General features: G+C 36.0%; 1 long non-coding RNA gene across 2 annotated transcripts in view; it reads right to left on the reverse strand.

Moving 5' to 3' along the window:
* LOC310739770 overlaps nucleotides 1-18,853 on the reverse strand; it is a 71,430-nt gene that overhangs the window by 49,202 nt on the left and 3,375 nt on the right. Inside the window, exon 1 of one of the 2 annotated variants that reach the window (XR_014537469.1) lies at nucleotides 10,520-11,042. The exons of the other annotated variant lie outside the window; for it this stretch is intronic. This is a non-coding gene — a long non-coding RNA (uncharacterized lncRNA). Of the gene's footprint in view, nucleotides 1-10,519; nucleotides 11,043-18,853 lie in introns of those variants that run through there. 2 annotated transcript variants of the gene reach the window in all.

An 18,853-nucleotide genomic window follows, 5' to 3' on the forward strand; every position in this document is an offset into this window, starting at 1 on the left:
ATACATAGTTAAAATCAGCAACACATCTTTTAATCCCCCAAGTATCAAAGTAAATAATTACCCGATTAATCAATTATCATAATAATTAGTTGCAGCCCTAATCTTTAGCACAACTGGAATTGATTAGACTTAGGTCTATCTTGCTTTGCCATACAGCTATACACATACTTAATCGAAACCTGACATTTAACACATTTGACATGTGTGGAAAGCACACTTGGCTAGCAAAGCATTAGACATCTTCCCACATTGCCTCAGATTTCAAGCTTCGCTTTTTGTTTTACCACAGTGCTCCAAACTAAAGCTAATAACTCCATCTTCTTAAAACATAGCAGTCACAAATTAGCATTGCCTTTACAAACATCAATAAATCAATGCAGTCTCTGAACACACTTTGTGCACATAAGTTTAGTAAAACTTCTGTGCTTAGTAAAGTTCTGTGGTAACAAATGGAGAGAGAGTAGAGGCTGCAGCGGAACTAGTTTATGCTAGCTGCATTGGGTTTCGCTAATGCTAGCCTCAGTGTAAACAAGGAAAGCGCTGAATCAGCTGGCTCTCCTGCCACAAAGAGAGACTCCCGCTGCCTTTATAAGCAGTGAGGCCAACTTTTGTTTAAAAAAATACCTTATTAAGAATGTCAAGAAAGTTTAGCATTTGAAACAAAAATATGGGATACTCTAGGTAGTGGATGAGGGAAAGGGCCCATGCTAACATTCGCTATTCAGAGGTTTTGATTGAGAAAAATAGAATATTTAATTTCAACCAAGGTGGAAGTGATGAAACAGAATGCACTTGCTTTTTATACATAAAAAAAAAAAAAAAAAAAAAAAACACGTGTTGAACTTGACTTGACGTGACAAATAGTTTCAAATGCTATACACTGGAAACAGTATTGTAAAGCTACATTTCACAAGGATCGTTTTAGGATCATTGACATCTAAACACAAATGACGTTTTGCATACCTCTCAAAGCATTAATACGAAGACCACCCATAACTTAGGACAGCCTGTAAAAGATCTCCACAGGGTATTTATGGGTCTTATTATATTTACAACAAAGCCAGTAAAGACCTGTGTGAAGCTTTTTTTATTTTACAATTCCAAGGTGCTTCGCAAATCAAACTATATTCTGGCAGTTTGTTTCTTCCCTTTTTTTCACGTCTTCTAACATGTGACAAGAAGTGTGAATTGAGGCTTATAATAAATGTTGATTAATATCAATGAACAGTCTCCTTAAATATAAAGATGTAAAATAAAAGACTACTTTAAGAAAAGGAGATCTTGCCTGCTTGGAATGCATGGGGTCCAGTAAGCAACAGGCAGTGTGATGGAGACAGCAGAGAACACTTTTTTTTATTGTTTGTTGATTAGAAATTTGCCTTTTCTTTTGCACTGATGAAGAGCAGTCTCAGACACACAGATTATAACCACACAATTAGCTTCTGGGAGAACCAGATTCAGACAGTGGAAGCAGTCCATGACCACACACAGGCATGCAGTAAGCATGAGAAAAAAAAAAAAGAGAGTAAGAGAGAGGAACCGAAAGAAAAGCGGAAGAGGGAAAAAGAGGGTGTCAAAGTAAACCAAGAGCCTGATTCAGATGCTGTGCTTCATCCAGACCTTCACACAGTTAGCGTATAGAGGTATCCACAAACACATGTCGGACACACCTGAAGCAAAGAACAAGAAAGAAAGAGGTGGAAAGAGAAGGAGAAATCTAGTGTGAGAGAAAGCACAGATGGACACAGGGGCCTCTGCTGGACTGGAACATAAACACACAGTAGCCATCCGTGTGGGGCAAAGCCAGTGGCATGTTTATTTATGAACATGTCTCAGTCTGGGGCCAGTGTCTTGTCCCACCACAGAGGCACAGACACATAGGAAAAACAATACTACTCATGAATCAAAAACAGGAGGCAACATTTTTCCTCAGGAAAGCTGTCAAAAATATTTTAACATGGAACATATACCTAATGAAGTGCAAATGCAGTATAATAAATAATAGCACATAAAAATGTCTGCATGTTCCTGGTAAACACAAGGTTGTATAAGCACAACAAATGACTGTAGAATGCATTGCTTGATCAGATCGTTACAGTAAAAATCAGCCTGGTAAACATGACAAATGATTTTAATCCTTCATCACATATAAAAACTAGATAGCAAAAAGTAAACATGTGCACACACCAAACACGAGCACGATAATCATCCACAAATTATGAAATGCTGTCATAAACTTTTTTTAAACAAGCTCTGTTGTAGGAGGTATGCTTAGACTTGTGTTTGTGTGTGTGTGGGGGGGGGGGGTGTGGTTTGAGAAGTAGAAGTACCGAAAAAGTACAGAAGCTCTACTGCAATTTTATGATGGCAAGTCATCCAGACCATCTTGATTCATCCTTTGCTGCATTGCTTTGATTGTATCTTGGCAAACTAGGTCAATGCAACGGTTTATGGCTTAATGATAAAGAGAACCAGACATTGCAAAACGATTTTATTTTATATCTGCTGAGCTTTTATGCTTGGGCCAAATGTCAAATTTTATGATTCTGTACAAGAGCTGTATCAAGGGACCCTGCCTGAAATATGAGCAACTTTCACTTTTAGCTATTTAATATATCATTATGTCTTTAGAGAACGATGGATAGTATCAACTGGCCCAATAACATTTAAGCCCTTTCATGTTTCATAATAACTACATTTGCACATATCATTGCACACTTCATCCCCAAAACTCAACATAGATATTTCAGTAATAATAGCAAAAAAAATAAAAATAAATGACAACCAAACAATCTGACAAACAAACAAGCAAAAACCCAGCTCACCCTGCTACGCTCACCTTTGCGTCATCAGATTATGAAATTAACTGTAGTGGGTGTAACTGTGGTTAATGATTAGGCATTATAGGATTCTATGTCCATATATATTCCACATATTTTTCCATATATTCCACCTAAAATTTAAGTGAGGTGGATCAATCATTCTACAGAAGTAGGTGGGATTGTCCAGAATTGTCCAGTCCACTTTGAAAGTGGGTGGGGGTAGGTAGAAATACTTAGTTGCACACACACATACATGCATGCACACACACACACACACACACACACACACACACACACACACACACACACACACACACACACACACACACACACACACACACACACACCTCTAGTATGAATCATATACAAAATGCAAACTGTCAAGGCAGGAAAGTTAGCCCAGAGCATACATTGGAACTGGACAGTAAAGTTTTCTATGGGAACATAGTAAAATGTGCTCAGTTTGGACAGTATAGTCTTCAACAAACATATGTAGTAGAACATTTCCAATAAAAAAATTTTAAATTCCATATACACTATTAAGACTGTAATAGAAAACTGAAACTGCATGCACATGAAGCAGGGAAAATGACCCTTTAGCTTCTATACATAGAGAGCAGAACAAAAAACTAGCCTTTACTACTGGAGTGAGACTTTACAAATCAACCTGCCTCCCTCTCCCTCTATCTCCCTCTCTTTTTCAATCAGAACCACATGCACTTTATTGGCTTGCCACCTTTTCCAACTTGGCGATGCCTTGGAGGATGGAGAGACCCCAGAGGTGGAGGGAATGGTGATCACTTACAAGCATCGTAAAAAGTCGATAAGTTGCCCAAAATTATTGTTGTTTTAGCCACTCTCTTTTTCTGAATGTTCACATTAGCCAAGGTCATGGTGCAAGCTCCCAATGCCAGTTTGCTGCCAGTTATGTCCAGCCATGGCGCCATCGTTCTAGACCTAAAGTGTACTGGGAACCCTACGTGCGACCTCTCTTTTGTTGACCTTCAAAACATAATAATAATATTCAAACAGCCTCTTATTTGAAGGACAAGAACCTAAAAGGTGCCCGAGGGGCCAGAGTCTAAAGTTCTACAATTCGTATGCTAGTGGGCTTTTGCTCAATGCTTCTAGACTGTACAGCTATGCAATCCATAGCTGGACAGCCAAACAAATGTTATTGCCATTAACTCAGATGCTCTAACAGATGGTTTGCACCGAACCAGCTTCTAGACTCCTGAGATTTTCTTTAAGTGCCAGGATCAGGTGCCAATTCAGGGGTTGGTGTTCAAGTTATATAACTCTATTAGTTAGGGACAGTTTCTCATGCTGTGTGCTGTTGCAATAGCGATTTTCATGAAGAAAAAACACATTCTGTGTTTCAGCTTCTGCTGCCAAACTTAGTGAGAAACAGCGGTAATGTTATTGAAACGTTATTGAAGACTCTTGAAGGAGCTTTGGTTAGACTTAAGCATTGGAAGAGTGACATCATATATATATATATATATATATATATATATATATATATATATATATATATATATATATATATATATATATATATATATACAGTGAGGAAAATAATTATTTGTACACCCTGCTATTTTGCAAGTTCTCCCACTTAGAAATCATGGAGGGGTCTGAAATTGTCATCGTAGGTGCATGTCCACTGTGAGAGACATAATCTAAAAAAAAAAAAAACCAGAAATCACAATATATGATTTTTATCTATTTATTTGTATGATACAGCTGCAAATAAGTATTTGAACACCTGAGAAAGTCAATGTTAATATTTGGTACAGTAGCCTTTGTTTGCAATTACAGAGGTCAAACATTTCCTTTAGTTTTTCACCAGGTTTGCACACACTGCAGGAGGGATTTTGGCCCACTCCTCCACACAGATCTTCTCTAGATCAGTCAGGTTTCTGGCCTGTCGCTGAGAAACACAGAGTTTGAGCTCCCTCCAAAGATTCTCTATTGGGTTTAGGTCTGGAGACTGGCTAGGCCATGCCAGAACCTTGATATGCTTCTTACAGAGCCACTTCTTGGTTATCCTGGCTGTGTGCTTCGGGTCATTGTCATGTTGGAAGACCCAGCCTCGACCCATCTTCAATGCATTAACTGAGGGAAAGAGGTTGTTCCCCAAAATCTTGCAATACATGGCCCCGGTCATCCTCTCCTTAATACAGTGCAGTTGCCCTGTCCCATGTGCAGATAAACACCCCCAAAGCATGCTTCACAGTAGGGATGGTGTTCTTGGGATGGTACTCATCATTCTTCCTCCTCCAAACACGTTTAGTGGAATTATGACCCAAAAGTTCTATTTTGGTCTCATCTGACCACATGACTTTCTCCCATGACTCCTCTGGATCAGCCAAATGGTCATTGGCAAACTTTAGACGTGCCTGGACATGTGCTGGTTTAAGCAGGGGAACCTTCCGTGCCATGCATGATTTCAAACCATGACGTCTTAGTGTATTACCAACAGTAACCTTGGAAACGGTGGTCCCAGCTCTTTTCAGGTCATTGACCAGCTCCTCCCGTGTAGTTCTGGGCTGATTTCTCACCTTCCTTAGGATCATTGAGACCCCACGAGGTGAGATCTTGCATGGAGCCCCAGTCCGAGGGAGATTGACAGTCATGTTTAGCGTCTTCCATTTTCTAATGATTGCTCCAACAGTGGACCTTTTTTCACCAAGCTGCTTGGCAATGTTCCCGTAGCCCTTTCCAGCCTTGTGGAGGTGTACAATTTTGTCTCTAGTGTATTTGGACAGCTCTTTGGTCTTGGCCATGTTAGTAGTTGGATTCTTACTGATTGTATGGGGTGGACAGGTGTCTTTATGCAGCTAACAACCTCAAACAGGTGCATTTAATTTAGGATAATAAATGTAGTGGAGGTGGACATTTTAAAGGCAGACTAACAGGTCTTTGAGGGTCAGAATTCTAGCTGATAGACAGGTGTTCAAATACTTATTTGCAGCTGTATCATACAAATAAATAGTTTAAAAATCATATATTGTGATTTCTGGATTTTTTTTTTTAGATTATGTCTCTCACAGTGGACATGCACCTACGATGACAATTTCAGACCCCTCCATCATTTCTAAGTGGGAGAACTTGAAAAGTGGGAGAATTTTCCACACTGTATATGAGTGTGTGTGTGTGTGTGTGTGTGTGTGTGTGTGTGTGTGTGTGTGTGTGTGTGTGTGTGTGTGTGTGTGTGTGTAGATAGATAGATAGATAGATAGATAGATAGATAGATAGATAGATAGATAGATAGATAGATAGATAGATAGATAGATAGATAGATAGAGGTGTAAAAAAGTTTTTTTTATTTATTTATTAAATTTTTTTTTTTTTGCATGTTTGTTTCTTTAATGTTTCAGATCATCAAACAAATTTAAATATTAGTAAAAGATAATTCTGCCTAGATGCGTGGACCAAAATTACTCCATAGCACTGTAACAGGCTTGCAAGGTATCGCAAACGTTCGATTGCAGTTGTTGCTGCTACGGGTGATATATATATATAAGGGAATAATTACCATGCTAAAACAGCCACCACGGCTGCTAAAAGACTCCCATAAAAGAGCTGCTGTTCTGACAGAACTCCATTAACCCGAGCAAAGCAATGTGTGCATTTATATGTTGTGTATGTGCACACACACACGCACGCACGCACACACACACACACACACACACGCACACGCACACGCACACACGAAGAGGGGAACACAAAAATTGTTTCACCATTTATCATGGGCTGTGCATGACATTGTCTGGCCTTATTTAAAGTGGACAATGTAGTAGCAGTTTCAGATTTGGCCTTCTGAAAAAACCCTTGTTGAGTTTGTGCTGGAATATTCATCTACAAATCCAGGAAACTGGCTTTTTATTTACCCAATCGTTGGAAAAACCTGCCACTTCAGAGAATAAAACTATTCACTAATTCACAGCTTTTTGAAAGTGTCACTGTCTCAAAAGAATAAATCAGATTTTTTAATATTTGACATCTCTAATGCCAATAGCAATTAAAAATAGTCTGGCAAAGGCAACCTGGCACTGGTCAGCTGTCTCTGTCAGAGTCTTGTATATGCCTATTACATATACACTTGTACATATTTTAATTGAGTTGATAAATGATTAGTCTCCATTTTTCTTTTCTTACCATGCTCTAGCTGTATTAGCAGGAGATTATTGCCAGAGCATTGCAACAATGCAATATCTCTTTTCGGCTTCTCCCGTTAGGGGTCGCCACAGCGGATCCTCCGCACGTTTGATTTGGCACATGTTTTACGCTGGATGCCCTTCCTAACGCAACCCTCCCCAATTTATCCGGGCTTGGGACCGGCACTAAGAGTGGCTGGGGATGGTTCCCTGACCGGGAATCGAACCCGGGTCGCAGCGGTGGGAGCGCTGCATCTTAACCACTAGACCACCAGGGGACCTTGCAACAATGCAATATAAGATAAGAAAATCAATGAAACCATCTCTTACTAGTTAACAATCACTAGGTTTCTTTTCATAGACAGTGAAATGCATTAAAAAAAAAAAACACAACCACAACATGCACAAAAAACATAAGCTGAATATATTTATATAACTTTTATTAGATTGCAAGGGATTAATAATAATAACAAAACAGCAAAGTTCTTTGCTACTTGCTTTTCTTGCCTGAGTCCGCTCCTGTTTAATGAGTATACATTTGCCTAATATACATGCTCTTTTCAACAACTGAGACTTAAAAGACAGAAAAAATACAGTTTCTTTCATTTAAGCATTCCTGCTCAGCAGCCCAGGTAAAAAAAATTATGAAACATGGAGAAATGTACGACACTCAATCAAATGGTTGCTGAAATCTGGTACGTTCACATACCGCTACTGTCAAGCACTTTTTTAGGTTATAAGTCATGGAACTGTCTAATTAAAAAATAAAAAGTAAGGCTTGTGTGAAAATAGGCAAAATTCCCCATTCACTCTTTGCGATGAAGCTGCTTCAATAAGTGGTATTATAAGATTTAGATACAAATTCATGGATAATTTTCATTTATTTTATTCTTCGCATTACAAGAGCATGCAGGAGTGAACTGAAATACAGTAACCCTAGTTAGAGCATGAGAGGATAAGTTGCACTTAATGCACTAGCAGTATTTATTACATATTTATTAAAAAGACTATTGAAAGGGATGAGATCTCATCTAATGATTACAAACACTAATAGTACTAGTAATAATTTCGTTAATAGTGAATCTCATGTTTGCTAACAGTTTACTATGATGCTGATAATTTTGTCTGGTTTAATTGCACAACACTTAAAAAGAACACTTCAGTATGTGGTTCTATAATCCTAATACTAAATCAGGTGTAAGTAAAAGGTATATGGCTTTCCATGCAGAAAAAAGCCAAAAGCATTTTATGATGCAAAAACAAAAAATTTAATTGAACTTTAAAAATATAAAGATTGAAATGTGGATGAATGGTACACTAAGGGTCTAAGATTACAGGCAGGAAATTACAATACAAGTACAACTGTGGAAACTCAGCTCTAATTATTGCATTCTAATAAAATCTTTAAAATCTCCTTTGATATTCTACTAAATAATATGTAAGTAACTTAAGCAAGCATAGTAATAACTATTGCAGATTTAAGAATCCGACTGTTTAAAGATTACCCAGAAATGCAAAGGGATCTACCAAACCTGCAGTCACACCTTAAAGCACTTGCACACACACACACACACACACACACACACACACACACACACACACACACACACACACACACACACACACACACACACACACACACACACACACCTTCTGGGCTTCAGTAAACTGTGCCATCCTGCTGTAGATGTACCAACTTGCCCAGCAGTCAAGCCCAGATTTTTCAAATGAGATTATTTATCTATAAATAAAAAAAAAAAAGTGCATAGTAGTAAATGGCTTTAAATGTTTAAACAAGTTTTAGTCTTCTATATAAAGGTGTGTTTGAGAATTGTTTGTCATTTCTTCCCTACATCACATAAAGTCTGCAAAGACACAGTGGCGAGAAGAAGAGAAAACAAACCCCGAATGGGAACAAGCTTTACCTACTTCTCTAGTATGTATTTGCTTTCAGATTGCAGAGTAATTAAGTGATAAGATTTCAATTGAGAGATTTCATGCCCAGATCAGCTCTATTCCATATGAGCAAAACATTCCAAGCTGTGATTGGTCCACTGGGAAATTTTTGTTGCCATACCCCTACTGATACTTGGCACTGTTGGCATGCCTACGCCTACTTTAACACTTATAGCATGATTTGCTTGCAGAACTCAAGGCATGCAGCAATACCTGATGAGAACTTTCCTTTCCTTTCTTTATTCAAATAAATATATATATATATATATATATATATATATATATATATATATATATATATATATATATATATATATATATATATACACACATACACACACATATACACACACATATATATATATATATACACAAACAATGGTGTGATGTTTGTCACACTTTAATGTTTCAGATCATCAAAGTAATTTAAATATTAGTTAAAGATAATGCAAGTGAACACAACATGCAGTTTTTAAATTAAAGTTTTTATTATTGGCCCTGTGTGAAAAAGTGTTTGCCCCTAAACCTAATAACAGGTTGAGCCACCCTTAGCAGGAACAACTGCAATCAAGCGTTTGCGATAACTTGCAATGAGTCTGTTAGAGCGCTGGAGGAATTTTGGTCCATTCAACTATGCAGAATTGTTGTAATTCAGCCACATTGGAGGGTTTTTGAGCATGTACTGCCTTTTTAAAGGTCATGCCACAGCATCTCAATAGCATTCAGACTTTGACTAGGTCACTCCAAAGACTTTATTTTGTTTTTCTTTTTTTTTTTTTTTTTTATTTTATAAAGGGCCATGTAGTTTTGGATTTTGTTTTCGCTCAATAATAAAAACCTTTAATGAAAAACTGCATGTTGTGTTCATTTGTGTTATCTTTACTAATATTTTAATAAGTTTAATGATCTGAAACATTAAAGTGTGACAAACATGCAAAATAATAGGAAATCAAGAAGGGGGTCAACACTTTTTTTTCACACCACTGTATGTATGTATGTATGTATGTATGTATGTGTATATATATATATATATATATATATATATATATATATATATATATATATATATATATATATATATATATATATATATATATATATATATATACACACACCCACTCTGTCTCATCCCATAATCCCTATAGGCGGAACCCTGAATAACTACACGTTTTAAGTCACACCAACACCAAATCAGATTTGTTGAAAGCAAGTTTGGTCTCTGTTCAAGTATGTAAAGAGCTCTAAGAGCCATTTTGGTGTTTACTTACAGTGGCCTTCTGAAATCAAAATGCTTCTCGCCATTATGCTTCTGTCCTGAGAGATTTATATGATTGCCAGAGTTTAAGTTTTAGTTCAAAAGAGATTCAAAGGTGAGAGGCAAAGACAGTGAAGAGGAAGAAACATGAGGGGGGAAAGGAGGAAACATTAAAGTCAAGAACAAACAATCTTATTGCTTTAGATTTTCAAATGACCACAGTTATAAGTTTATACCCAATTTAAACTCAATATACACATTATCTTTGTATATTTGCAATCACTTATTCCCATATTTACAATCACACTTTTTCACATACTTACACTTAAACAGCAAAGTCCAGTACCACACCTGTAGAAGCAGCAAGCAGGTTTTTTTTCGTCTAAGGTTATTATTGTTACCCAATCGCAGCCTGCCCCTCCCAAGAATTCAATGAAAGAGATGGCAGAGTTCAAACCGAGAGCTCATTATTAGCCAAATTTCTGCATGTCTCTGCATTTAATCCATCAAATGATAGAAACCTTACCAGGCCTTAATCTAGTGCTTTCTCAATAAAACACATTTATACAATGTTGCATTACAAAGGTTATACCAGGTCAAAAATGCAGCTCAGATAATGGCATGCAGCTCAGTGACAATGTGTACCCACAGGTTGTATAATAGGAGATGATGGTGGTGGTTGATGGTGGGCTGAGGCCAGTAGATGCACAACGCACATGGTTGACTTTATTGAAGTTCAAATTAAGGTTATCTGTGGCGGTACTCTAAAGAGACGGACATGCCGCTTTGATCTTCAAAGGCAGATGAGTTGGCAATACAGAGATAATACTACCAATCTACAACTATTACTATATCATAGGAAGAGTGTGGGGATGGGGGTGGGGGGGGGGGATCCACTGCTTTTAAGACACTAGAGCCTTTGAACACATTGTGCACTTAGATGAACCCACAGTGCCACCTTCTGATTGTGCATTAGCAAGGTTTCAAGAAGGAACATTGCATTGCGACATTAGTACATTACAGCACAGGTTCCCAGCCCTATTCCTGAATACCTACTGTGTTTTCCCGCTCCAACATACATATGGTGTATTCCATGACCAGGGTTAGAAACTTCAGCATGTTTTCAAATAACTTCCATTAGCATGATTTTCGGAAACTGCATTAGTGGATAAGGATCAATTTTCCCACTGTGGGACGATTAAAGGTATATCTTATCTTAAGAAAAGTTCACAAACTCAAAAAACGCTACCATTGAAATTTTTTTGGCCACAAACATATTTCAGTTGTGGTCTAACAAGTAAAAGCATTAGGGACACCTAGTTAAAACTTCATAGATACTTCATAAATAGCTCACACACCCAATGCGTTTTGCTCTGTTTCAACAGGTTTCCACAGCAAGAGGAAATAGAAGCTTGGTTGTACCGCTCTGATAAGAAAGAAGACACTACCACCTAGTGGTGACAAAGAATATTATATTTAAAAAGCTTGGTTAAGTCTCTTAAACTGTCAGCTATCATGTTCCAGAACACATGGATAAAACAAACATGTCCAAGCTGCTTATTTCTATAAATCAGAACTGTCTAAGAAGCTAATGATCAAGTGATGATTGACACATAAGCAGAAACATACCACCTATGGAGCTTTGTGGCTAAAACCTAATTTCTCATGTTCATACTGCAATGTCTCCACTGCATAGGAATGAAACTTGTTGCATAAAACAGCTGTTAACCACTTCAAACATACAGAAAACAGACAAGTCCAGATTCACATTTCTCAGTATCTTAAACATAGATTTTATAATATTTGACCGTGCCTTTTGATAAATTGAATAACAATAAAGTTGTCTGAACAACTGTAGTAGTACTAAACACATTTGGACTTTGTTTTTATTGTCAATTATAGTAAAGAATAAATTAATTTAAAAGAGATATCCATCCTCTGGGCACTAGCATAACCAATCAACCTACCACAATGTTCCTCCCTGAGACACACAATCACAGAAAGCCCACACAGACAGCAAAAACATGGACAAAATGCAAAAGCTTTATGTTTAGAATACATAAAGTAGATTTGTAGTATCTACAGGGTGTCATATTAGCTTCCATACATAGGGGCAAATAAAACTAATACCAGCAAAAGGTAACTTTCGTTACAAAACATCTAGTACATGATTATTATGATTGATTTATACATGATTGATTCTTTGTTAACACTCACAGCGTCATCTCTACATGAACTCGTGTTAACACATCTGGTCTGCATGTGTAATTAAATGTCCATTGCAGACCCTGAGACAGCTTCCCATTCCAGTCATGAGAATGACTGGAATGGGAAGCTTATTTTGTTAAAGGCATTTCTAATGGCTATTTGCAAAAAAAAATAAAAATAAAGTAAACATGTAAAATATTGGAAATACATACATTTTTACATACACATTCATACAGAGTACGACATGCAAGGAAATGCTTTTTATGAACATGTAAATAGAAATAGAATATAAAAAATAAAATAAATACCTATATATATATATATATATATATATATATATATATATATATATATATATATATATATATATATATATATATAAATATAAAGTATATGGTATAACTAAGTATAAAAATAGGGATCAAAAATATAAAATTAAATATATGTATATACTATAAATATACAGTATATACAAGAATTAGGCAGGAAGGGATGGATGTGTGTGTGAAGGATATTGTGCACAGTGCTCCCTTTAAACTTTCACTTTAATACAAATGTATTTGCCTTCAAATGTACAAATGTATTTGAAGTACTATGATTTATTATGGTTCTAATGTTCCTATTATCATTTTTGTCAAAAGACTGTTGCTTAATTCATTTAGTTTATGGTAAAAGACTTTAATGTTACTTTTTACACATTCATTTATTAATAGAATGATATTAATTCAAACATTGTTTGATATCTATTAAAATGATCATGAGAACAATACCTTTTTTTCAACTACTTAAAATAAAAAAAATGTGGAAATAAGTCCATGTGTGCTGTCTGGAGTTTCTTCCATTATTTATTTCTTTTTAAAAATTGTCTCCTTGCTGTTGAACTGACTCTAAACTGTATGTTCATGCTGAATAGTGGTGGACAGTAAGAAAGTAAATGTAATTCGTTGTGTATTTAAGTGTGTTTCGCATATCTGTACTTTACTGAAGTATTTCCATTTGGGGAAACTTTTACTTTAACTTCACTACATTTCAATATCATTCTATTTAGAGCTGTTGCTATCGATTATTTTAGTGATTGAGTATTCTAATGATTCTTCCAACAATGAATCGAGTAATCGGATAATAGTTTTTTATTTATTAAAGAGCAATACTAAATATACAAGAGAAAATAAGGCAGTAACATGAACAAGTCGTCTTCTTCTTCTTTCGGCTTCTCCCATTAGGGGTCGCCACAACGGATCATCCGTCTTCATACCCCTCTGTCCTCTACATCTGCCTCTTTCAAACCATAGTAACATGAACAAGTAACTTGTTAATTTTTTAGAAAAATTAAAATTTTATTGCTGAGTATAAACATTTATTTCTGATTACTTTATAAAATAAAAAATAATAATAAAAAAGTAAACACACTGTACGGAGTTTTCTTTGTGTTTTAGTTTAAAATGATCTCAAACTTTGGAAACTTTTTCTTTGTCCTGAATACTATGGAAGCCCATTTCTGCCACAAAAAAAATAAAATAAAAAATGTTCTTAATTCCGCAAACTTTTTTTTTTTTTTTTCCTTGCAAATACGAATTTCTTTTTTGCTTCGCAATTCTGAGTTTATTTATCGTAATTCTGCTTTTTTTTCTTTAGAAATAAAGTTTTCTGACTTTATTTCACGTAAACATCCAGCATTTCGGGTGCATCCATCAGTAATCATGTTGTGGGCCTTAAGTCTGAAGCTGTTGGTGTATGAACGAGGCTCCTCTGCTTCATCTGTATTGTTCCGTCTCCTCCAGAGCTGATAGTTAGACAGAGTTCTCTTCAGGGATCAGAGGCTTAGTTTGATATCATGCGATTTTATTGATTGCAGCCGATTTTCTTTTTTAATGTGTAAAGCTTTCTGGCACTACAAAGGGGTGACTCTGCAGAATTGCGAGGAAAAAAAGTTGGAATTGAGAGAAATATACTCAGAATTACGAGGGGGAAAAACCCTGTGTGGTAAAAACGGGCCCCTCACTTTTTTCCTCCATTTTTTAAGTCTGTAGCATCTTCTGCGTTTACCTGTCCAGAATGCTCTAAAGTTCAGCAGGTGGTGTGTCAGTAATAACGCTCCACTGGGAAACACAATGGTCTGTGTGTGTTAATGTGATTAAACGAAGCATCAAGGCAAATTATTTGTATTTGAAATACTTAATATTAATAGATTGGTGTGCTAAGAGTAAAATTTGCATCTTTTTCCATAAACTAAGTTGATTAAGCAAAGAGTCTTATTACAAAAATTATAATAGTAACATTGTAGTCATAATAAGTCATAGTAATTTGGATACTAAAGTACATTTGAAAGCAAACACTTTGGTACTTTTACTAGAATGAAAGTTTAAAGGGAGCACTTTTACTTGTACTGTAGTCATATTTTACAGAGTGTATCTATACTTTTATTCAAGAACGTGGTTTGTGTACTTGGTCCATCAATAGTGATAAGTAAAAAACAAGTTCAAAACCAAGCATGCGCTTTACCCTGATTGGTGGATTGCGGCGTGCTCGACCAGTTATGTTTTTTTCCACTTATAAATAAAACAGAATGACTAGTTTCCCAAAATATAGTTGATATTTGACTTTGGAATGTAGTGAAGTTAAAGAAAATGTCTCCCTAAATGGAGTCCAGTACCGTATGAGTAAACAACAGATACGCAAAACCCTACTTAAATACAGTAATGAATAATATTTACTAAATTACTGTTCACCACTGCTCACAAGATTGTGGGTCTAAATCCTGGTGATGCCACAACAGCTGTCTATGCTCAGGAATTTATATATATGTGCATATACTGCTACCCATTCATTCAACATTACTCATTTTTTTATGTAAAAGGAAATAAACAAAAAATAATTAGAAAAGTATATGACGGACGGACGAATGGACGGACGAACGGACGGACAGACAGACAGACAGACAGACAGACAGACAGACAGACAGACAGACAGACAGACAGACAGAAATTAACAAAATAGTTATTTGTATTTTGTGTTTTAAAGTATTTTAAAACAGATATGGGTCACTATTTATTTCAATCTCGCATCATTAGTATTTTGTGAATAACTGTTTTAAATATTATTATTTTAATCCTGTAATATGTACGTCATATTACACATATACACATACAATTACTCTTCTTGCCCATTTAGAATCATAAAAACAAAAAACAAAACAAAAAATAAAACAGAAAATGGAAAATTCGTAGAACAGCAACACCTTGTGGTCGAAACAGAGTCTTGCACTCCAGACGCAGAACCTTCGATTGTCCACATGGTGGCATCAAACACCACAGAAATAGATTGTGTGCACTAAAGTTGCTAAGGTGTAAGCTTTTTAAAGTACTACTTTATTCTATTGACCTGTGGATACACAAAATTCACAAAGGCAAGCAAATCTTTTAACTTATGTCAGATATAAAACCAAGGACATCAGTGACCCTAAGACTTAAAGCAGAAATTTACAAATAGATGTCATTAATGACTCAGGACCAGTCAGGTATGCAATGCAAACTACATTGTTAATGCATTGTGTAAGCTACATATGTTATGCATTTTTGTACAAAAACGCTTATGAGTGTAAAAAAATATATGCTCAGGGTTGACTTGGAAGTTTGAATGGGTTTCATCTTAATCTATAAGTGCATTAATAGCCAATTAAGAGTATCCATTAGCTCATGCATACAGATTAGGCATCTCCTATCTATCCTATCCTATCCTATCCTATCAGACTAGGCATCATCCATACGCTGCTGATACATAGGGAGCAATCTAACGCTTCATGCTTTGGAAGAGACATGTGTTAGTCATCTTCTTACCAGGTTAAAAGTGGTTATATGTTTTTTTAATTATAAGAAATTCCATCATGAGTGTCATGTGCTATCTTTTCCTAATGCATAAATTGGTCAAATCTTTTGCTTGAACTGGCAGTAACCAACTTATCTTCCACAATGACTCAGTGAAGCTATACAAGCGTGTTTGTCTGTGTGTGTGTGCATGTGTGTATGCAGGGACAAAAAGAATCAGGCATGAAGAGAAAAGGCAGGGTGCTATAAGTCATTACTAACAATCCTAATTGTCCTGGAGATTGTCCAAAGCTACTTAATATGCTTTTACAATCCTCTTGATTTTTACCTACCACAGAGTGGGATCATAAAAACAAAAAAACAGCAGACAGGCAAACTTTGACAGAACTGCTAACTAATAGCATTGATAATCCCTGCAGTAAATGACAATTCAGGCTGCTGCATTATATATTATGTTTGCTATCTATCTATCTATCTATCTATCTATCTATCTATCTATCTATCTATCTATCTATCTATCTATCTATCTATCTATCTATCTATCTATCTATCTATCTAAAAGGCAAAAAATTTAAGGTAAGAGATGAGAGAGTTTCAATTCAATAGAACAGTATATCAAATTAAATGATGGTTTGCAGGGACAGAGGCAGTAAAAGCTATTTTTCAAACAGGGGTGTTGTCATGAGTGATTAGAGCCAAAAGCCAAATTATATTAGATTTCTGACCAATGTGTGCTAAGGAATTGATGTCTTTTACATTGATAACTCAGATAGTTTTCATAATAATACACACATTTAGGAGAGCACAAAACAAATGCCTTGTGAAGGCAACATTACTAATAGTTTGCACTGTGAGACTAATGCTATTGTGATGTTAATTGTAAAACACACAAGGCAATTATTTAGACCTTCAAGAGACTGCACTAGTTAGCTAGAACAAACGTGTTTCCCTACATCTCCTGGCATTAGCCTCTTCTACAGACTGTCATTCATCCTCCCCCCACCCCCCCTCTCGCTCGCTCTCTCACACACACACACACACACACACACACACACACACAGACAAGCATGTTCCCACACACCGGCCACAAACACATACAACTCTAAACAAAGGTGCCATTTTCCTCAGGAAGGGTCAGCAGTTGCCTCCATCAGACAGGCGCTTGTTCTTAGTCGGACGCTGCCCAATTTTAGACTCGGCCACTCTGCCACCTAAATTCCACCCCTTCCACCCCCACTTCTGGCCCTACTACCCTAAAGACAAGCTACTTATTGTTTCTACACTCTAATAAATGACACCTCTCCGGCTCAGATAAACTGTAGAGCCATTCTAATCACACAAGAAAAAGCAAACACAGTAAGAGCAAACAGTGTAGGCTGAACTGGTAAACACAAGATACCATCCATATATTCATCCAACCATCCATGCTGCCCATCCATATATACATCCATTTCTATTTCCTGACATATTGACCCAATTGTAAAGATGGGTAAAATGCTATAGACTTGAATTTATTTGTAATTAACTTAATGTAACACTGAACATATTAGAGAAACCTGACCATTAATTCCTGATAATGACCACATATTCCATTAATATGTACTTATGGATGGCCACATAAGGGTTCCTAAACACACGGAAAATATGCGTAAAATGTACAAATGTAAATTAACTTTAATGTCATATACACCTAACACATATAATAAATTGCTATGGACATTGGAATAGAATAGAATAGAATAGAATAGAATAGAATAGAATAGAATAGAATAGAATAGAATAGAATTGCCTTTATTTGTCACATATACATTACAGCACAGTGAAATTCTTTTCTTTGCATATCTCAAATTTTTGGGGAACTGGAGTGAATGGCAGAATATTCTCAGAACACATAAATTACAGTGACTTATAGTATGTGTTGTACATGTATATTAGACTTTGCAAGGAAAAGACAGTTTGACACCAAACGTTACTATAAAGCCCATCCATTAATAATCACATGGCAGATGATGAATTTTTTTTCAGGGTCTGTCTTAACATACCCAACACACTAATAAGCACAGCACATTTAAATACTTTTACCATTCAACTATTGCCCACCACCCAAAATAGAAGGTCTGGCAAGATGCACCTCAAAGATTTTCAGAGGAAGGATGTATGCATAAAAAAAACTTGATATATTGTGGCGCTTTATATAATGAGGGTGCAGGCTGATTTGATTCCCATTTTGCTTTTCCTTGATTTACTGGATACTCTATATCCTTCAAAAGGTTAAACCAAATCAGCTGAAGAACTCGCAAAAGATAATGAAACTTCTAATGACTTCTAATGACAATATTGCACTCCAATGTTTACTTCATCAGATTTGACAACTGATGGAAAGAGTGTGCTATTTAGCCAAATTGAGTGTGCTATTTGGTATATATTCTTCTTCAAGCTTAGTTAGCTTTTTTTTTTTATACACATTTAGAAAGGTTAGCTAGTAGAATGAGATGAGTACATTACAAAAAAGAAATTGAATTAAAAAATAAACAAATTCTCCAAAAATATATACCAAGCAAAACTGGATTGTTGAAATAAAATTTTGTTAACACAAAAACAATGTGCTGATTGCCTGCCTGGTTT

Source organism: Silurus aristotelis, assembly GCF_946808225.1.
Source record: "Silurus aristotelis genome assembly, chromosome: 17".
Classification (NCBI taxonomy): domain Eukaryota; kingdom Metazoa; phylum Chordata; class Actinopteri; order Siluriformes; family Siluridae; genus Silurus; species Silurus aristotelis.